Genomic DNA, 7,500 nt, shown 5'->3' on the forward strand with positions numbered 1-7,500 from the left:
GACAAAAAAAAAAAAATGTGGTTGTGAAACCGTACGTTGCACGACAGTTTCCATAGTCAACCGATCAGAAAATGTTACATTCACTTTTTGTGATACGGAGCACAACATTCTATGCAATGCGTTACATTGCATTTGGGTTTCGTTTTTTTCTCTGATGCATTGACTCATTCGACTCTGCAACGCGTAGACTATCAAGCGATAGCAATGATTCACTTTTAATCCCTTTTGGAATTTTCCAGCTTGGAACCAACACATTAAATCGAGTTGCAGGTTAGCTAATAATCAAATTCTTTAGGGGTTGCAATATTTTAAATAAGACCTTGAATATCTGTGACAGTAAGACTGTGAAACCGGGGACTTCGCGGAATCCCTGAAATTTTCAGGGGATTCGTGAAATGACCAATTCACTTAGGGAAATCTGATTCCCGAGGGGCTAGCACTAAACCAAAGGGATCAAATGTTCCTAAGTGAATTGGTGATTTCGAGAATGCCCTGCAAATTTCGGGGATTGCGTGAAATCCCTGGTTTCACAGTCTTACTGTTAACATATCCATCAAGAGCAACCCCAGTGGCTCTGCTGTATGAAAGCTAAGAACTTGATCAATTCAGTGGCTTGGTTAAATAAACAGGATGGAATTTGTGACTTTATGCAGGAATTGTGATTAATCATGTTGACATCCAGCCCATCACCCTGATCTGAACTTCTCATAAGTATAGTAATAATTTGGTTGTGGAGCGTCGTGTAGAGCTAGTGATAACTTTCCCATCTTGATCAACTATTTTGATGTCAACGTGTAATTGATGCGAGTCATTATTTTTTTCACAGTTTTAGTGAATTTTTAAAACTGAATGAAATTTTCGATTTGGGTTTAGAAGTCATGGATGATTTGAAAATTTATTTTTCTGGAACTAAATTCAGTAACCTTTTTCAATGGTCGCATACTCAAGGGCGTGCTGAAAATACATGCATTATGAGCATAGTACATGTATAAGCATGTATTTTAGTGTTTATATATTTATGTAGCTCTGATTTAGACAATGGAACCATGTGCATACAGATAATACAATGTATGTATGTGCGTATGAGCCCTGCTTAAAAAATTAACCAGGTGCACATAGAAAATACAAATGTATGTATGTATGTATGTATGTATGTATGCAGCCTTATTTGAAATAGGAAAGAAAACCCTTGTTTATTAAAGGGAAAATAATATTCCACATGAATATTGTTTTTTCATAGTTTATTTTTTTTTATTTTTATTATTATTTTTTTAATGCTTTGAGCGTGTTCAACTACGCGGTCGCCGGGTACAAAATCGTTAAGGAGACCGCAGAGCGGTGGCGTTTTTAGTATTTGTGTATATATTAAAGGCAGGAAGATCGTCTCCTAATGAGGTAGTTTTTTTCTTTCCTTAGAACTTGTCAGCTGACGGGCGCGTTTGACTGCGAGTTTTGGAGTTTCATAGGAGGGTGTTTTTTTTTTGTTTTTTCTTTTTTTAATTTAAAAACTTTTTGTTAATAAATTTTTTGCGAGGGAAGCCATTTTTTTATTTGTGCAGATGACTCTGGCGATGGTGCACCCTTCTTTGATAAAAAAAAATAAAATTCGCTTTTTTGAAGGACAATATTTTTTATTTATTTATTTATTTTTTTTCGCAGAAAACTTTTTGGTTATGGTGTATCCTGTGTTGATAAAATAATAGTTTTTTTTCTTAGGGAAATTTATTTTTATTTATTTATTTATTTATTTTTTCCATAATACTCTGACTGTGGTGTTTCATTCCATGATAAGAAAGAAAAGTTTTTTTTTTTTTTTCCAAAGGTTTTTGGCTGTGTTGCATCCTTCGATAAAAAAAATTTTTCTTTTTTATGGGGGGAAACATTTATTTTCTTTTGTACAGAGAGGTCTTTGGCCATGGTGTTTCATTCTTTGATAGAAAAAACCAGCTTTTTTTTCTGGGGGAAACTTTTATTTTTCTTTGTGCAGAAAACCCTTTGGCTATGATGTTTCATTCTTTGATTAAAAGAAAAGCTTTTTTCTGAGGGAAACTTTTCTTGTATTGTACAGAAAAAGTTTTGGTTAGTTATTTCCTTCTTTGATAGAAAGAATCGCTTTTTTTCTGAGGGAAATTTTCATTTTTGTACAGAAAACATTTTAGCTAGGTATTTCCTTCTTTGATAAAAAAATTCTTGCAACCTATGTTTCTATGTTGCCAACGTTTGAATGCATATTATTCTGTCATTGCCAGAGAGATTCTGAGATTTGGGGATCTGAAAACTGCTGTAGAATATTTTTGAGCAATTCATTGTTTTCTTTTGAAAATTGCTTGCTGACCTCCAACCCCTCGTATATTAATGAGTGTTATTTTATCAGTCATACGAAGCTTAGAAGCCGCCTGTTAATTAATGATGTGTAGCTGACCTTCTTAGCTTTAAGAAAATCATATAAACCTCTTCATTTTTTGTCATTCTTAGCTGATTTTTGAAAAGGCTGAGTAAACTACAAGGTTCCTGATGAATTTTCACATCCCATTTTTCCATGAGATTTTTGAATGTTGACCGGACCGTCACAGAGGAGCTCAGTAATCACTGTTCACGATGAATTAAAATTCAGGCGGTAGAAGGAAAAAAAGTGACATTTCTTTATAGACCCAAACAGCTTTATCCTTGTGGTCTGGGTTTCGTCATTTCAGCGAAATTAGAAGTGCTTTTTAATCAGTATTCATGATGAACGAATCATGAAGGAAGAGAGGTATTTATTTATAGCTGTAAACCCGAATATCTGAATCCTTGTGATCTGAGCGAGTTGGCTTCATTAGTGTTACCACTTGCCGTCGGTAATATAGCACCAACGACATCGGTATGGTCCTTGATTTGATTAATTAATTAGAATTCATAACATCATTGATGTCATAGTTCATTGATGCTTCCCTGAAGTCACTGATGTTTCATCACATCACCGTTGACCTTCTGCATCGAGTGATGACGTCACGAAGACCCTGCGTCAGTGGTGATGTCATCAAGGTCACTCACCCTCGAGTTGTTATCGACTGACCCTATCTGCAACGCAAGGCGATGATAGGGAGGTGTCAGTTACCCAAGTGACGTCACTGATGACCCTTCGCATAACGCTAGAGTGGTGACGTATAATTCGTCTTTTAATTGGGCCTAAATCTTATATTCCAATTTCAGTGGACAAAGAAGAAGCAAAGAAAAAAAATAATAAATAAATAAATAAATAATTTACGTCCTTGGCAGACTTAACTATATAAACCCACGCTTGCATGCGTTCACAATTGCAAGGTACAAACTCGAAGTGGTTTCGCAACAACTACTGTACTCTTAACTTCTCACCCAGCACTAATACAATAATGGCCTCCTTATGATCACTGCACGTAATCGTGTTTTTTTTTTTTTTTTTTTTTTTTTTTTTTTTTTTTTTTTTTTTTTTTTTTGTTTTTTTTTTTTTTTTTTTTTTTTTTTTTAGTCGACACCAGTTTTTCAATCTGTACTAAATTTCTCCGAGTTCAGTGTTTTCTTGTTTAGGTTCAGCTAACACATTGAATGATCTTTGCGGATTGGCGTTACAGTAACTGTAGTCAACGGCGCCTACGGTGATTGCGGAAGGCGGACGGTTGTGTTTCAGTTCGAAAACTGGAAAAAGAATAAGTTGCAGTATTAACGAAAACTGTAAAAGGTATAATTTTTGACGAAAGCGAAAAGTTCTGTACTGTAGACTTCACATGATTGTGACTTGTTTCCCAAATTCTCAGTCAGCAGTTGCCTTCTCTTTTCAAGGTTGTTTGTTTTTTATTTTGGCTAATTCTTCTTTTACTGTTTACAAATCCCTCTGTTAGTGAGACCTGCTTGCATTCACTTACGAAGGCTGGTAAAACATTCTCTCTCTCTCTCTCTCTCTCTCTCTCTCTCTCTCTCTCTCTCTCTCTCTCATGTGGTGCACTGTAGGCATTACTTACGGTTCTTTGTAGCGTGCCTACGTCCCCTAGCTGCAATCCCCTTCCATTCGTTTTACTCGTACCTCCATTCATATTCTCTTGTCTTCCATCTTACTTTCCACCCTCTCCTAACAAATGATTCATAGTGCAACTGCTTTGGTTTCGAACCTTTTAATGTTAATTTCCGTTGCAGCGCTGAATGGCCTCAGTTGCCCCAGTTCTTGGCATGTGTGCCAAAAGTCTCTCTCTCTCTCTCTCTCTCTCTCTCTCTCTCTCTCTCTCTCTCTCTCTAAAACCACTCGTACATTAACGACCGGGTTACATCAGTATTTCTCTAATCCATCTCACAATTCAGATGTTCCCACAAGTGAATTTATTACTATAAAATCAGTCGATTGTGATTCAAGTATTTCTCTTTCCTTTTATGTTATTCTTGTAGAGGTGTGTAGGCGCTGCGTGTGTGTGTGTGTTTGTGTGTTGAAAGAGAGAGAGAGAGAGAGAGAGAGAGAGAGAGAGAGCGTTGATGATAGCCTTAGCTATAAGGCACTTATCTATCTCCTTTGTGGTTACTACACCTACATTATCACATTAAGTGATTCTCGGGTCAGTCTCTCTAACAATTCCCCCCTCCCCCCCCACTCCCACGGTGGCCACGACTCCACCCCCCCCCCCCCCCCCCCCCCCCTTACACACTCTGTCTACCCTCATTTTTTTGTGATGGCTTACGGCTTCTTATTACTGATTTTATGGTTATGGCCATTATCGACCGTGTATCGTTCTTCTCTTTAATTTAATGGACTTTTTTTTTTTTTTTTTTTTTTTTTTTTTTTACTTCCGTTAGTGGGATAGTTAATGTATTTTTCCTTTGAAAGACTTGAGATATTTTTTTTCCTCAAAGGAGAAAAAGGGTGTCTTTTGATCAAGTACAAGGGATCATTACCTTTTTAATAAAGAAAGAATACAGTACTTTTTTTTATTTCAGTTAACAAAAATGAAATACATTTTTATTTCAATAAGAAGAATGCAATACATTTTTATTTCAATCAAGAAAAATACAATACATTTTTATTTCTATCAACAAAAATGAAATACATTTTTATTTCAATCAACAAAAATGCAATATATACATTTTTATTTCAATCAACAAAAATGCAATAAATTTTATGTCAATAAAAAAAGAAAAAAAAAGAATACAGTATCTTTTATTTCAATAAAAAAACTATACAGCTTTTTTATTGAACATAGGAATACCGGCTTCCTTGGCGATAAGAAGGTAATCCCTTTATCTTCAATAAGATTATCGACTTCCTTGCACTCAGGAAGATGAACTTCTTATACTCTTGAAACAATATGATTAAGCATTTTCACTCATTTTATCTGTACGAATTAAATCAACAAAAGCAAACGAACGTTTGTCCTTCAATTAGACAAATATATTTGGTGCTCGAATTCTCTTAGGATGCCTTGAAATATATACTGAAGCGAACCAGTTATTTTTTTTATTGAGCGCTTTCTTAAATTGTAAGCATTTATTTGCATATCTAATAATTTTGCATTTCTGCCTATTTTATTGCTATTTTTCAAAGATACTTTATAAAGGGGTATTATGGGAAACGCTCTTAATTATAATAATAATAATAATAATAATTATTATTATTATTATTATTATTATTATTATTATTATTATTATTATTATTATTATTATTATTTTTATTATTATTGATTTCAGGTTTGAAAGACTGACCTTCACGCTTTCTCGCGTTGCAAATTTTCGTAATGAGTCACTCGGAATTTTCTCTCTACGTACTTTATTATTCATCTTAATATTAAATTTATATTTAGGATATGACTTGCATGTTCTTGTACTCTCGCCTCTCTTTCTTTCTTCTCCTTCTCTCCCTTCCTCTCTTTTGTTTTATTTCTGCTTTGTTCTGCTTCTTTTTTTTTATGACGAATGACCTCCGTGTTCTCTTCGACATTTTGGGCTTTCGTATTGTTGTCGTCCAGAGGGCAGTTCGGTCAATATACTCTCTCTCTCTCTCTTTCTCTCTCTCTCTCTCTCTCTAAGGTGTAAGGTGTACCCCGAGTCAGTGGCCAAACTTTCACAATATTTTGCTCTAACTGAAGACACGGTTAATTTTTTTTATTCCTTTGTGTTCGATTGATTTTCTGTTATTGTATCCTGGTCTGGGCTGATGCGGTACGCGATTCAGAGAGAGAGAGAGAGAGAGTTTGTGTAGCCTTTATATATGTGCATAATCATACAAATTGCAAGAGAAAGAGAGTGAGAGAGAGTAACTTTAATGTACTGTTTTGTGTACCTTTCATATCATCCGTTCATGATCATACGAATTGAGAGAGAGAGAGAGAGAGAGAGAGAGAGAGAGAGACTTTAATGCACTGTTTTGTGTCCCTTTTATATCTGTACGTGATCATACGAATTGAGAGAGAGAGAGAGAGATAGAGAGAGAGATCGCCAAACCCCACCGAACCCACCATTGTCTCTAATTTACTTGGGCTAAACCTGCCCCGAAGTCAGGTACATTAGCTCCTACCGCACCACAGCTCACCATCAGTTCCCTCATTTATGCACAATACCTGTAACTGATTCCCGTAAGCAGGTCGTAAACACAATAGCCTAAACATAACATAAACAAGATCTGTTATCAGTGGTTGGTGGTGGGGGTGGGGAGGTGGGGGTGGGGGGGGAAGTTGAATAGCGAGAGCTCTGCTTGCGATTGGGAGAGGGTCAACGTTTTCTTAGAATGGAGCGGAAAAGATATAAAGATTATATATATTTATAAATGTGTGTGTATATATATATATATATATATACTCTCTCTACCTGTATATCTATATATATATATATATATATATATATATATATATATATATATATATATATATATATATATATATAGATAGATAGATAGAAGCGTACATAGGTGTGAACAAGATAAAGTCAATCGCCTGATGATATTTCCCCATATACAGTCTCTCTCTCTCTCTCTCTCTCTCTCTCTCTCTCTCTCTCTCTCCTGACGATGGAGTTCAATCCCCTATGATGCGAAGGTTGTGTCTCACCCGAGGCAACTTTCACCAACGCCAGTACACTCACCCGGCCCGTGCACGTGCGGTCGTACGTGCTTTTTTTTTTTTTTTTTTTCCTTCTTTTTTTTTTTTTTGGTTTTTTCTTGCGTACTTTGTTTTTTTGTTTTTGGGGTCTTGAAGTCGTTGTTCGACATGGGAACACTGCCTACGAATAAGAAAGTCTGTTGGGGGTTTAGGGGCGTTGGGGCGGTTAGGTGAAATGGGCCGGGGTAAGAGTGGGCAGTAGAGGTTAAGGGACGTCATTGGTTTTTTTCTTTTTTTAACCTAGTTTTTTTTCCTCTCCTCTCTCTCTCTCTCTCTCTCTCTCTCCTTACTTTGGATAAAGAAAATTTATGACATTTGAATATTTTAGTAGTAGCAGACTTGGAATTTCTACCAAGGCTTTGGGGGTTTCCCCCTACTTCTGTTTTCCTCGATGCTTGAAGATTATTTT

This window comes from Macrobrachium nipponense, chromosome 39 (genome assembly GCF_015104395.2).
Source record: "Macrobrachium nipponense isolate FS-2020 chromosome 39, ASM1510439v2, whole genome shotgun sequence".
NCBI classification, from domain to species: domain Eukaryota; kingdom Metazoa; phylum Arthropoda; class Malacostraca; order Decapoda; family Palaemonidae; genus Macrobrachium; species Macrobrachium nipponense.